General features: G+C 42.9%; 1 protein-coding gene and 1 non-coding gene across 4 annotated transcripts in view; one reads left to right on the forward strand and one right to left on the reverse strand.

Moving 5' to 3' along the window:
* The first annotated feature begins 75 nt into the window (after positions 1-75).
* CFLAR (CASP8 and FADD like apoptosis regulator) overlaps positions 76-15,566 on the forward strand; it is a 216,857-nt gene continuing 201,366 nt past the window's right edge. For 2 of the 3 annotated variants that reach the window (XM_030208689.1, XM_030208693.1), the window contains exon 1: positions 76-156. The gene's annotated coding sequence lies outside the window, so the exon portion shown is untranslated. The remainder of the gene's footprint in view (positions 157-15,566) is intronic. The other variant, XM_030208692.1, reaches the window with a different exon arrangement.
* LOC115475204 lies at positions 9,257-9,415 on the reverse strand. Its single transcript, XR_003942986.1, has one exon. It is a non-coding gene; the product is annotated as a U1 spliceosomal RNA (small nuclear RNA).

Genomic DNA, 15,566 nt, shown 5'->3' on the forward strand with positions numbered 1-15,566 from the left:
GCAATTTTCCAAAGGAGATGACTTTTCCTTCGTGTTTGTAGCAATAGTTTAAGGATGTGATGGTGTTTTCAATTTGAGTTTCTTTTCCTGTATACAAGTGGACAAACGGTAGCGACTTAAAACATAATGGCTGTACAGCGCTCGCAGCAAGGGCAGGTAAGGCTATCTCAGGCCTGAGAATTTCGATAGCCGGAGCTAATAATAGGAAAGGTGAAGGGATTTGATATATTGCCTTTCTGTGGTTACAACAATTAAAGCACTTTACATATTATGTACAGGTTCATCATCACCTTGAAGTATGTTGTACGTGTCGTAGTTTGGTTGGTTGGCACTTCGCAGAGAGGGGAGGGAGGGCGTGACAAGTAGGAGGCTTGGGGGCGTAGGGGGGAGAGAGAGAGGCTTGAGGGCGGAAGAGGCGGGGCCGAGGGGGCAGGGGTCAGTGGGGGGTGACGATACGAGTCATGACATGACATGCGGGCTCTGTTAAGGAAACTGAAATTGGCCTGTTTTCCCCAATATATTTACTGCAGGTTCACTGCAAAATCCCAGTGCTCACTTTAAAAAGGGGTTCTCAACCCAGTCTTCGGGACTCAGCAAGCCAGTCTGATTTTTAAGATATCCATAAGGAATACGCATGAGATAATTTTACATACAATGAAGGAATTGCATTGCTGAAAACTTTACTGGTTAGGTGTGTCTGGAGTACTGGATTGAGAACCCCTGCCTTAAAAAAGTTCTAAATTGTCAAAAAAAAAAAACGTTCCCAAATTTATTCTCTGGAAGAAATAGAACAAATGGTGAAATACCAGAGAATGTTCTAACTAGGAGATAATTAAGTGAGAGGATTGACCTAAAACGGTTCTGAGTAATCGATTATAATTAATTGAGATGTTCTCAGAGTTATAAACTCACCCAAGCAAGGCACCGCTATAAAGTGAGGCCTCTTAGGGAGTTAGGGTGGAAGAAAGTTCTAAGCAATTCTCAGACAGTGGGGCTCATTTTCAAAGCACTTAGCCTTCCAAAGTTTGAAAATATGCCTTGCAGTGTGATTCAAGAATGTATACTCTACAGGAATGGATACTCTACAGGACAAGCAATCATATTTATGTTCATCATATTTTCTTCAGCATTTATTTTCTCCATAATTTTCTATCCCCCTGCTGCCCCCACTCTTGTACAAATTTAGTAGTTTATTATTTACAAACTGCACTTTCTAGATGACAAAGGGACCAATACAGAAAGCCTCAAGGTTGAGCCAGCTCATTGTGCAGCTTCTTCTGCAAAATCAAAATTCTATGAGGACAAGCAGGTTTCTACCTTCTCACAAGTGGGTGACGCTGATCTGTGTCACCCGGTCCGGCATCTTGCCAACGCTAAAAAGAGAGCTCTGTGGAGTGCGAACATCTCGCGAACGCTGTCTCAATTCTCTTTTTTTCCTCGTGAGTAGAAGTTGCATTTTTTTTGTCCTCTCCTTACCCATTTTTTGACAGCTGTTTAGTGCCTTCCATCTATTTTTCTAGTTTTCTCTTGTGGCTCCTTTACTTGAGCCTCTTTCAAACCTGTCCTTTTATTTTCTTTTGTTTTATTTTGCCTGGGCTTAAGTTTTCTTATTTTTCTGTTGTCATCGGGTCGTTTTTAGGCCCTGACTTCGTCTGGGTATTTCCCTTTCTTTTTTCTGTGCCTTGTCCCTTTTTTCAGGCACCATCGATTCATTTAATTTAGCCAACAAAGTTTTTCTGTCCATGTCCACAAATATTCCCAGTGGCTTTAAGCGCTATACCCGGTGCAGTTGGACTGTATCAGGTGAAGGACACCCATTCCTGGTGTCTGCAGTGGCTTGGGCCGGACCATAGCCCTGCTAACTGTGTTCTCTGTCTTCTTATGAAGCGGACTCAGGTTTCTCGAGAGGCTCAATGAGAGAGAATTTTTGGAGCCGTCGGGTTCCTTGACGTCGGCATTGACATCGAGCATCGCACTGATATTGGGAACATTGGTAAGCATGGCTGCTTCTAGACCCTTAGACACTGGGAGCAGTGAGATGTCAAGTGGGTCTCCACATGTCTCGAGGCCTCCTGCTGTTCAGACCTCTGGGACCACCCATCGTCGGACCCGACCCAAGAAGAGGAGAGGAAGCTGCATTCCGTAAGTGCTTTGTTGCTAAACTTCATAGTAAAAAATAAGCTGTTAGACTTGTACAAGAAACAAAGAAATATGGAGTACAAGATTGCTCAGATTCTGCCCTTCTAAGATTTTTCTGCGAGAGCATTCGTGTCCTAGTGCATTCTTCTGTTTAACAAAGACGTGCTTTGCATTTCAGTATCCTGCTAGAGTATGGCTTATCCAAGGAAACCAGATTTTCTCTTTCACCCTTTCAAGAACTCTTGCTTTTTTAGGAAATGCTTCCACAATAACTGATTTTCATCTTACATTTTGAGGATCATATGGAGGTGGTCTGTGACCAAAAGGAGACTTATATAAGTATATTGCCGTTTTGTGAATGTTTCAGTTACTAGAGACTTGTATTGCTTCAGCTTTGACTTTTGAGTGGAGTTCTGATGACTGCACTTAGGTGCTTGTGGGTAGATTCTCCACTGATTCCTGAAAGACCAGAAGTCCAAATGCACAAATACATAAGTATCATATCAATGATTTGACTGTTCTTTATGGATCGTGAAGAAAATTCCCTAGTTTCACGGGAACTCTGCTTCTCTGCCACCTTGATCAGTAGTTTGGAAGTCCGATGAACATGAGACAGATACTGTGAGTGGTACTCACTGATGGAGAACTGGAGTTGTGGTAGCATGGCAAAACTTATGCTGACCTACTACTATGATGTGTGCAGGATATGGAGAGAGCCATGATCTACCCATGATTTGGCTGTTATATTTCAACTGCATTGAGGCAGATTACTACTATGGTTATGTCTACATAAAGCCTGTTGTGGGGGAGGGTGGGTAGGCAAGGGGAATTTTGTTAGGGGAGGAAGGCTAATAGTGTTAATGGCTAGTCTGCAGAATATGTATGGGAGAGCAGGCATGCTGGGACTTATGCTTGTTTGTCTGAACCATGTGTGGGAAAGGGGGAAGGGATCTGGGGGATGAGAGTGGGTGGATGGGAGAGGAAGAGCAAGCGTGGAGATGGAATATTTGGGGACTGTGTGAAAATTTAAGTTTTGCATGGTTTGTTGGGCAAATTGGGGATCAAAATAATTACCCTTAATGGTGTTCAGTCTTTGTAAAACAGACAAAAATGTCAGATTTTCTTAAAAAGGATGCAGAAATTGCCTTACTCCAAGAAACATATCTCACCATAGCGGAGCATCTTAAGTTCAAGTGGGACTGGGTGGGGGAGGTGTGCTTTTCAGCTTTTAGTGCCAGATATGTCTCTTCATGTTCAAGTGTACAGCGCTGCGTACGTCTAGTAGCGCTATAGAAATGATAAGTAGTAGTATTAGTAGATAGAGAAGTGTAGCAATTCTAACATATAGAAAAGTAGCATTCAAAACGCATAAAATACAGCAAGATCCAGATGAGAGGTGAGTGCTGGTGGCAGGAAACTTGCAGGGCCATAAGGTGGTGATTTGTATGTTCCTAATATTTACAATCACAATTTTTTTCTATTTGCAAATAGCAACACTGAATGCTTTTGAAGGCTATCAGTGGACTGTAGGGGGAGAATTTAACATCACAAGTCACCCAGCAATTGATTGCAAGCCCCCCAAACCAAGTGCAGAGGTGCTGATGGCAAGTGTGTCAATTATTTGATGGCTGAACTGGTACTCCTAGGTGCTTTGAGGGTCTTATACCCCAATGAGCAATCATTATACATTTTATTTTAACCTTTTCAAAGTATTTGCAAGATTGGATTGCATCCTGATAGCCAATAAGTACATAAGTAATGCCATACTGGGAAAAGACCAAGGGTCCATCAAGCCCAGCATCTTGTCCATGACAGCGGCCAATCCAGGCCAAGGGCACCTGGCAAGCTTCCCAAACGTACATTCTATACATGTTATTCCTGGAATTTTGGATTCTTCCAAGTCCGTTTAGTAGCGGTTTATGGACTTGTCCTTTAGGAAACCGTCCAACCCCTTTTTAAACTCTGCTAAGCTAACCGCCTTCCCCACATTTTCCGGCAATGAATTCCATAGTTTAATTACACGTTGGGTGAAGAAAGATTTTCTCCGATTTGTTTTAAATTTACTACACTGTAGTTTAATCGCATGCCCCCTAGTCCTAGTATTTTTGGAAAGCGTAAACAGACGCTTCACATCCACCTGTTCCACTCCACTCATTATTTTATATGCCTCTATCATGTCTCCCCTCAGCCGTCTCTTCTTCAAGCTGAATAGCCCTAGCCTCCTTAGTCTTTCTTCATAGGGAAGTCGTCCCATCCCCACTATCATTTTAGTCGCCCTTCGCTGCACCTTTTCCAATTCTATTATATCTTTTTTGAGATGTGGCGACCAGAATTGAACACAATACTCAAGGTGCGGTCGCACCATGGAGCGATACAACGGCATTATAACATCTTCACACCTGTTTTCCATACCTTTCCTAATAATACCCAACATTCTATTCGCTTTCCTAGCCGCAGCAGCACACTGAGCAGAAGGTTTCAGTGTGTTATCGACGACGACACCCAGATCCCTTTCTTGGTCCGTAACTCCTAATGTGGAACCTTGCATGACGTAGCTATAATTCGGGTTCTTTTTTCCCACATGCATCACCTTGCACTTGCTCACATTAAACGTCATCTGCCATTTAGCCGCCCAGTCTCCCAGTCTCGTAAGGTCCTCTTCTAATTTTTCACAATCCTGTCGCGAGTTAACGACTTTGAATAACTTTGTGTCATCAGCAAATTTAATTACCTCGCTAGTTACTCCCATCTCTAAATCATTTATAAATATATTAAAAAGCAGCGGTCCTAGCACAGACCCCTGAGGAACCCCACTAACTACCCTTCTCCATTGTGAATACTGCCCATTTAACCCCACTCTCTGTTTCCTATCCTTCAACCAGTTTTTAATCCACAATAGGACATTTCCTCCTATCCCATGACCCTCCAATTTACTCTGTAGCCTTTCATGAGGTACCTTGTCAAACGCCTTTTGAAAATCCAGATACACAATATCAACCGGCACCCCTTTGTCCACATGTTTGTTTACTCCTTCAAAGAATTGAAGTAAATTGGTTAGGCAAGATTTCCCCACACAAAAGTCGTGCTGACTCGGTCTCAGTAATCCATGTCCTCGGATGTGCTCTGTAATTTTGTTTTTAATAATAGCATCTACCATTTTCCCCGGCACCGACGTCAGACTCACCGGTCTATAATTTCCCAGATCTCCCCTGGAGCCTTTTTTAAAAATGGGCGTTACATTGGACACCCTCCAATCTTCCGGTACCACGCTCGATTTTAAGGATAAGTTGCATATCAGTAGCAGTAGCTCCGCAAGCTCATTTTTCAGTTCTATCAGTACTCTTGGATGAATACCATCCGGTCCAGGAGATTTGCTACTCTTCAGTTTGCCGAACTGCCCCATTACGTCCTCCAGGTTTACCATGAAGTCAGTAAGTTTCTCCGACTCGTCCGCTTGAAATACCATTTCCGACACCGGTATCCCACCCAAATCTTCCTCGGTGAAGACTGAAGCAAAGAATTCATTCAGTCTCTCCGCTACGTCTTTGTCTTCCTTGATCGCCCCTTTTACCCCTCGGTCATCCAGCGGCCCAACCGATTCTTTTGCCGGCTTCCTGCTTTTAATATACTGAAAAAATTTTTTACTAGGTTTTTTTGCCTCTAATGCTATCTTTTTTTCGTAATCCCTCTTGGCCTTCTTTATCTGCGCCTTGCATTTGCTTTGACACGCCTTATGCTGCTTCTTGTTATTTTCAGATGGTTCCTTCTTCCATTTTCTGAAGGCGTTTCTTTTAGCCCTAATAGCTTCCTTCACCTCACTTTTCAACCAGGCCGGCTGTCTTTTGGAGTTCCGTCTTTCTTTTCTAATTCGCGGAATATGTATGGCCTGGGCCTCCAGGATGGTATTTTTGAACAGTTGCATGGCACAGGGATTTTTTAAAATTATTATTATTATGCATTTCAAAATATACTTCAAAGAAACTTCTTTGAACAGAACTAGAAGGGCAAATAGGTAATACAAATAATATTTTTTTTTCTTACTTGGCTTCCTAATTAGACTACATTGGGGAGAGAACCAATTCAACTAAACCAGAGGAAGTTGGATATAATGAATATAACAATTGAGGAAAAAACAGCGATAAATTCTTTTCTACTCAAGGATACTTCAATCACAGGGGGCTCTATATGCATCTAAGGTACAGAAAATGAAACCCCTCTTCCTTCATGAAAAAAATGTAACTGAGGGTTCATAAAACACATAAGTACACTGATCCAAATAATGTAAACATCTACTTGGATATTTTAATTGAAACCTGGCCCCCAAAGTAATGATATACTGCTTCTATGTTAAAAATTTCTTTCTTCTACTCTGAGTCCACGTGAAAATATCAGGAAATACAGAAATCTTCCCATCAAGGAAAATATTAAAAGTTCTGAAAAAAAAAAAGGCACAAAAGTGCTTCCTTATCTTGTTGAAAAACAAGTCATCAGAAGAGTAGCTCTTGAAGTGACTTTGACAGAACTTTCCAGAATATTTGTAATTTTGAAAGTCCAAGAAGAAACAGCCACAAATGCTTTGTCAATAGAATTAGAAGAATGGTTAGGAACTGGCAAATAATATATCTTATGAAGAGGCATAAGTCCAGAATCAGCATAATTAAATTTCTCTTTAAAATATCTATAAAGTACATAAGTACATAAGTACATAAGTAGTGCCATACTGGGAAAGACCAAAGGTCCATCTAGCCCAGCATCCTGTCACCGACAGTGGCCAATCCAGGTCAAGGGCATCTGGCACACTCCCCAAACGTAAAAACATTCCAGACAAGTTATACCTAAAAATGCGGAATTTTTCCAAGTCCATTTAATAGCGGTCTATGGACTTGTCCTTTAGGAATCTATCTAACCCCTTTTTAAACTCCGTCAAGCTAACCGCCCGTACCACGTTCTCCGGCAACGAATTCCAGAGTCTAATTACACGTTGGGTGAAGAAAAATTTTCTCCGATTCGTTTTAAATTTACCACACTGTAGCTTCAACTCATGCCCTCTAGTCCTAGTATTTTTGGATAGCGTGAACAGTCGCTTCACATCCACCCGATCCATTCCACTCATTATTTTATACACTTCTATCATATCTCCCCTCAGCCGTCTCTTCTCCAAGCTGAAAAGCCCTAGCCTTCTCAGCCTCTCTTCGTAGGAAAGTCGTCCCATCCCCACTATCATTTTCGTCGCCCTTCGCTGTACCTTTTCTAATTCTACTATATCTTTTTTGAGATACGGAGACCAGTACTGAACACAATACTCCAGGTGCGGTCGCACCATGGAGCGATACAACGGCATTATAACATCCGCACACCTGGACTCCATACCCTTCCTAATAACACCCAACATTCTATTCGCTTTCCTAGCCGCAGCAGCACACTGAGCAGAAGGTTTCAGCGTATCATCGACGACGACACCCAGATCCCTTTCTTGATCCGTAACTCCTAACGCGGAACCTTGCAAGACGTAGCTATAATTCGGGTTCCTCTTACCCACATGCATCACTTTGCACTTGTCAACATTGAACTTCATCTGCCACTTGCACGCCCATTCTCCCAGTCTCGCAAGGTCCTCCTGTAATCAAGTAAATCTTTTGGAGTTGCAGCTAACAGTTTAGGAAAGTTCAAGAGTCTTAAATTTAGACTTCTAGTAACATTCTCACAGTTTTCTGTTTTTTTGTGAATCATCATTTTATCTTGAGTTAAAATTTGCTTGAACCACCTGGAACTGCTGAACTTGAGTCCAAGATTGAGTTTCACTGATTAGGCTGTCAATTCTTCACATTTAGTAATCCTATGTGAACTTTATGGTAGGTTTAGGAGAAATTCCTGCATATACCAGGTAGGGCTTCCAGCGCTAACCAAATTGCATCAAGAGTCACCTCTGCGGGACTCACCATGGGTGGGACAGTTGGAATTCTTGTTCCCTCTGGAGTATCCCCCACAGTCTCCCCAACTGGAGAATTCTGTGTTGGGGTACCTTACGCTGGTATAGCCACCATGCCCTTGAGAGCGTTATCCAGTGCCAATTCTATAGGCTGACGCGGTCCAAGAGCTGTAGAATATCGCAGTTGTTGGGGAGGTATTGGTCCACCTGAGGCTCGAGCTCTTCCTCACACTCGGGCCAGCCGGTGCGCCTCGACATAGTGGGAGGTTCTGAGGCTGCTGGGCAGAAGCATCCAATTTCCCTCTCCTCTTTGTCATGAAGAAACAAAATTTCTATAGTTTCAAATCCAGGTAGTAAGAGGATAGGCAGGAGAAGTTCACCCAGCATCATCACTGCTACATCATTTTTGTTCTCCATGACACAGGGATTGATAGTGTGCCCATCTCAGGCTACTCGATAGTTTGAATCGCACTATATTTTGCAGGATTGTGAGGGTCTTGGTATATGATGCATGAACCCAACTTTGTATTGAGATGAAAATTTTAAGGTTTACTTGAAGAAAGCGTGGCAGGATTATGAGGCCATTAACAATGTGTTGGATCTAGATCCACAAACTTAGTGGACAGCAGCAAAGACTGTAATGAGGATCGGGAGTGATATGGTGTCTTTTCTTTTGAGGCTAGAGTAACAGCCTTTGTGGAGCTAAGGGAGACAGAGAGGTACATAGAGGAGACCTACAGGGATGTTGTAGAAAGGTCCCACCTCCAGTCTGGTAGCCCCTGTGCTACCTTGGAGGAGGGAGGTCTCCTAGAAGAAGAGCATCACCCTGGTGAAGTAGGAAGTACTCCTGTAGCCAGGACCTGCCCACCAAGGGATGTACTATCCTCTCGCACCGAGGATATGTCTCCAACTTCTGCCCAGGAGGGAAGGGTTAGGACAGCTGTTGTAGCTGGTGATTCGATCATTAGGCATATAGATAGCTGGGTGGCTGGTGGATATGAGGATCACCTAGTGACTTGCCTGCCTGGTGCGAAGGTGGTGGACCTCACGCGTCACATACATAGGATTTTAGATAGTGCTAGGGATGAGCCGGCTGTCTTGGTACATGTAACATAGTAGATGACGGCAGAGAAAGACCTGTACGGTCCATCCAGTTTGCCCAACAAGATAAACTAAAAAAGAAGGAAATAGGGTAAAGCGCAAACGCAGACCCCCACTACCAGAAATTATGCAGTCGAGTTTCCCGCATGTGGGGAAATCGCAGGGGTCAGCATAGCCTGAGTGCAATGAATGTGCCTCACCCTGGGAGCGCCACCTTCTGGATCATGGACTAATCTCACCTGCCAGCAGGGCCGTGCCAACCCGGTAAGCGGGGTAAGCACGGCAGGGGGGGCGCCTGCGTACAAGGGCTGTTCAAAAACACCATCCTGGAAGCCCAGGCCAAATATATTCCGCATATTAAAAAAGGAGGACGGAAGACCAAACGACATCCGGTATGCTTAAAAAGTGAGGTGAAGGAAGCTTATTAGATCTAAAAGAAAATCCTTCAGAAAATGGAAGAAGGAACCGACTGAAAATAATAAGAAACAGTATAAGGAATGTCAAGTCAAATGCAAAGCACTAATAAGGAAGGCAAAGAGGGACTTTGAAAAAAAGATTGCTTTAGAGGAAAAAAAAACAAATAGTAAAAAACTTTTTTAGGTATATTAAAAGCAGGAACCCGGCGGGGGTCACGTGGTACCATGGAGGAGAGCGGTCGCTGAAAAGCGGAGCTCCCACACTTCCTTGCTTACTTATCAGCAAAAACGGCACTTGGTAAGCGTCTTACCAGTATAAACCTCTCGTGGCAAACCGGAAAGGAGAGTGAGCGAAATACGGGGGAGGGAGGGGGGATGGGATTTGGGGGGGATAGAAGAGGGAGGGGAGGGTGGATGGAACAGCAGGAGGAAGTAACTTTGGATGGAATGGGCATGACTAAGGGGACTGGAAGGTCACAGAGGAAAATTAGGGGGAGGGGTAAGCTGGGATATCCTGCTCTCTCAGAGGATTTATACACCTATGAAAGTCAACTTAATGGGATCACCTAAATAGAGATATGGTTAAGATAATATCATGGAATGTGGGGGGAATAACATCACCTGTTAAACGATCTAAGATTTTACAAGCATTGAATAGACACAAGGCGCACATAGCCATGCTCCAAGAAACGCATTTGAATGCAGTAGAGCATAAAAAACTGAGCCGATGGTGGGTAGGTGACTTGCTGGACGGTCCCACATCAAATAAAAAAGCGGGAGTGGTAATCTTATTCCGAAAAGGGATACAATGTGTGCTACATCGTAAAATCATAGACTCTCAAGGGAGATATGTTATTCAACAAATAACACTAATAGGTCACTGCTACTGGTTAATGTATATGCCCCAAATCAATATAGTAAAAAGTTTTTTCAGACTATTATCAGGCATGTGCAGGGTTTTGAGCAGATGCCGGTGATAATGGGAGGAGATTTTAATCAGGTCTTTGATCCAATGGTGGACAGCACTGGCCCCTCCAGGATCAGACCGGTGAATTATTCTAAGGGAGTGCCCTGGGTATGCTCGGAGTTGGAGCTGTTAAATTCCTGGTGCTTGTTACACCCAGGGGAACGTGATTACACCCACCTATCTAGTGCTCACGGTACGCAATCGCATATAGACTACCTGTTAATATCACAATACACTGCGACTCACCTGGAGAAGGCGGAGATAGGCCTATCACAAGTGTCCGATCATGCAATGATATGGGTAACCTTGAATTGGAGTAATGAATCTATGCGACCTTTTTATTGGAGGTTCCCGAGAGCTTTATATTATGATTCCCAGTTCCATACATTTATGAAAGATAGATGGAGAGATTATGGGGAACTCAATAGAGAAAGTTTTCAGTCAGACCCAGTACTTTTTTGGGAAGCCGCTAAAGCTGTACTGCAGGGACACATAATATCCTATTCAGCCCATAAAAAGAAAATGAGGGAGGCCGAGATGCTACGATTAGAGGCGAGGGTGCAAAAACTCTGATAACTTTATGGGAGAACACAATCTAATGCCCACAAGAAACTACTGATGACAACACAGGTAGAACTCAACCAATTGATTCATTCCTGCACACAAAAATCTTTGGTATACTATAAATACCAGATGTATAAACATGCTAACAAACAAGGGAAGCTTTTAACGAGGCTAGTTAACCAAGTAGGGGGGAGGAGATGGGTGACACAAATAAAAGATGAACAGGGTACTAGACATCACACCAACGAAGATATTAATAAAGTGTTTGAAACCTTCTTTACCCGCTTGTACTCACCACCAGAGGATGAGGGCCTGGAGGCAAAATCATACTTGGAGGAGCAGATCCTTCCCCAGCTTAAGAGACGCCAGCAGGAGATCTTAAATGCGGATATCACTGAAGAGGAGGTTCAGTGGTGTATACGGGATAGTCCGCTGTATAAATCGCCAGGAGTAGATGGGTTCACCTCAGAGCTGTACAAAATCTTGGCTGATGATATTGGGGTATGTATAACAAAAGTCTTTAATAGATATGTTGCCAAAGGGGAACTCCCAAGCTTGCTGCGGACAGCGCAAATAATTGACTTACTGAAGTCGGGGAGAGATCCAACTTTGGCAGAATCTTATCGCCCAATATCCCTAATATCTTATGAAGCTAAATTATTTGCTAAGGTTCTGTCAAACAGATTGGCTAGGTTCTTGCCTCAACTGGTTCTAGATCCGCAGGTAGGGTTTGTGCGAGGCCAATCGGTAGCGAAAAACCTGAGGAGGATTTTACTGGCATTGGAACAGAAAACTTGGTAAAGTCCCATCAGTACTGATCAGCTTTGATGCTCATAAAGCATTTGATCGAGTGCGATGGGACTTTATGTTCGCGGCGCTAGAGGCATATGGAATTACTGGGTTTTTTGAGGAGGCCATTAAGACATTATATCAAGACCCAATGGCGGAGGTGATGGTGAACGGAGTGACATCCCGAAGGTTTGAGATAGCAAGAGGCACCAGTCAGGGCTGTCCTCTGTCCCCTCTCCTATTTGTGCTGGTGATAGATCCTCTAATTCGAGATATCTTGGGCTCACCAGAGATACAGGGGGTACATGTGGGGCTTGAGCATTTTAAGATATCCGCCTTTGCGGATGATTTGTTGGTCATCCTCAGGCAGCCAAGTGTATCGCTACCAGTGACTTTGGAAATCTTTAAAGAGTTCGGTGATTTCTCGGGCTTTGGCCTTAATTTGGACAAATCTGAGATCCAACCTTTATACATGTCAGATGACGAGTGGTCTCGCTTAGCTTGTCCACTCAGGCGCACAGACAACTCGTTCATCTATTTAGGAATACAATTGCCAGGGGACCCCTCAAATCTATATCAGAAGAACATAGCTAACTTGTTTGAGTATACAAGGCGTTTCCTGGAAAGATGGTCTAATTTGCCACTATCTTTGTCGGGACGAATCGCCTTATTTAATATGATACTCTTCCCAAAATGGCTTTACTGCTTTCAGGTTCTACCATATCTTTTAAGAAGAGATTGGAGGAGATTGATGGGTATACTCTCTAAATTCTTTTGGAATAAGAAGAGACCACAAATAAATTGGCAAAATATGCTGGATACTTGGGAAAGAGGAGGAATGGGGGTCCTAGATCTATTGCGATACAATAGAGCTTGTTTATTGAGGCATTTAGGGGACTGGCTGATGGGAACAGCTTACCATACACCACAGGAAGCGGAGGAAACATGGGTTAGTCCGTTGTAACTGCAATATGTGCTGCAGGCCAAACAGTCTTCTCTTCCGAAAAATATCAGGAACAGCTTGTTGGTTAGACCGCTTAGGCTGGTGTGGAGAGAATTAGGACGTGCATGGGCATTTGATGCACATCAGAATGGGTTACTGCCTATAATGGGGAATGGAGATTTTCTTCCAGGAATGGACAACTCAAGATTTAGAATTTGGGGACAAAAAGGGATTAATATTATACAAGATATGGTAGACTCAACTGGCAAGACTAAGAGGTTGGACTCCTTGGGACTAGGCATGATAACATGGATGGACACCTTTGCATACCAATAGATTTCTCATTATATTGTAGGAATCCCCAAGCAATCTCTTAATATGGATGTACCCAACAAGATAGATAAGCTGTATGAAATGCCAACTGAAGAAGCTATATCAATATCACTCCTCCACAAAAGGCTTTTGCATAATGAAATGCATAAACAAATGAACCATCTTATACTGAACTGGTCGGCAGATACCAAAAGAGTGATAACACGGCAAATGCTGCTGAGCAGTATGAGACAGATCCCCAGAAAAATAGGCAGTGCAGAATTAAGAGAATGCCAAGGAAGGGTGATTTTTCGAGCCTATACATCTAAATTGAGGCTCTATAAAATGGGAGGAGTGGATTAACCTACCTGTGAACGATGTAGAGGGGCCCCCATATAACTTCTACCACGCTCTGTGGGAATGCCAGGAGATCCAACAGTTCAGGGCTAAAATATTTTGGCTTTTGGGATATCTGATGAATAAACATATTTTACTGCGACCGGAGCATGCTCTTTTGGGGATGGACGCTTTGTCAGGGGCTGGTGCTGCTCATCATAATTTATTGATGTACAAAGCATGTTTGGTAGGCAAAAAATGTGTAATGGTCAATTGGGTTAAACAGGAGCCTCCTACGTATTGGCAGTGGCGTAATAGACTTCACACCTTGTTGATGATGGAACTGCGGGATGTCTCCTTGAGATTCAAAGGCCAAAAAGAATTATATGTTGTCTGGAGAAGTTATAGACATGTCCTTGCACCTCGAGCCCGTAGTTCTGTTCTTAATCAGCTGGGGGACCTCCACATTCCTACATGATATAATCAGCAACATTAGACAGTGACATAAATTCCCTGTGTTCATGGAAAGTTCCTGTTGGGGAGAGGGGTGGGATATAGGGACTTTGAGAAGAGAAGTATGGAAGCGCGGATAGGGAGGGGGGAGGAAGGGGTCTCAAAACCATTACTGAAAATACACACGACGAGCATTGATGGCAATAATTAAGGTTGGCAATTGCTGTTACAATATGTTTAGATTAAGCTGATGAAAACCTGAAATAAATCCATCTCTGATCCATCGCATAATACACAATAGAGGATGAGTAGGAGAAGGGGGGGCGTTTTTATTTATCACAAATTTTTGATGACGAATTTTTGTCGGAAAGATATTATACCTGTTAAACTGTTGGAGGTACATATTACTGAGCTTGCTGGATAACTGTATATGGATCTGTTATCAATAAAAATTATTGAACTGCTAAAAGGATGGGAGGGTTGTGGGGGGGGGGAAGGGTGGCTTGTTTGAGGATAAAAAGAAGAAACTGGTTTGACGTTTGAAGAAGGACTGATAGTAGTCTATTGTATTAGTAAAGTTCTTCGTTGAAATATTCAGAATGTATATATTACATACTACGTCAATAAACAGATTTAAACATAAAAAAGCAGGAACCCGGCAAAAGAATCGGTTGGACTGCTAGATGACCGAGGAGTAAAAGGGGCGATCGGGGAAGACAAAGCCATAGCGGAGAGATTAAATGAATTCTTTGCTTCGATCTTCAATGAGGAAGAATTGGGAGAGATACCGGTGCCAGAAATGGTATTCAAAGCTGACAATTCGGAGAAACTGAATGAAATCTCTATAGACCTAGCAGATGTAATGGGGCAATTTGACAAATTGAAGAGTAGCAAATCTCCTGGACTGGATGGTATTCATCTCAGAGTAATGAACTGGCGGAACTATTGTTAGTAATATGTAATTTATCTTTCAAATCAAGCATGGTACAGGAAGATTGGAGGGTGGCCAATGTAACACCGATTTTTAAAAAGGGTTCCAGAGGTGATTCGGGAAATTACAGACTCGTGAGCCTGATGTTGGTGCTAGGCAAAATGGTAGAGACTATTATAAAGAGCAAAATTACAGAGCGTATTTAAAAGCATTGGTTAATGAGACAAATCCAACATGGATTCAGTGAAGGGAAATCTTGCCTCACCAATCTACTACATTTCTTTGAAGTGGTGAACAAACGTGTGGATAAAGTTGTGGCAGTTGATATTGTGCATCTGGATTTTCAGAAGGTGTTTGACAAAGTACCTCATGAAAGACTCCAGAGGAAATTGGAGAGTCATGGGATAGGAGGTAGTGTCCTATTGTGGATTAAAAACTGGTTAAAAGATAGAAAACAGAGAGTAGGGTTAAATGGTCAGTATTCTCAATGGAGAAGGGTAGTTAGTGGGGTTCCCCAGGGGTCTATGCTGGGACCACTGCTTTTTAACATATTTATAAATGACAGAGAGAGGTAACTAGTGAGGTAATTAAATTTGCTGACGACACAAAGTTATTCAAAGTCGTTAAATCACGTGAGGATTGTGAAAAATTAGAAGAGGACCTTACGAGACTGGGAGACTGGGCAT

Source organism: Microcaecilia unicolor, chromosome 7 (genome assembly GCF_901765095.1).
Source record: "Microcaecilia unicolor chromosome 7, aMicUni1.1, whole genome shotgun sequence".
In the NCBI taxonomy this organism is placed as follows: domain Eukaryota; kingdom Metazoa; phylum Chordata; class Amphibia; order Gymnophiona; family Siphonopidae; genus Microcaecilia; species Microcaecilia unicolor.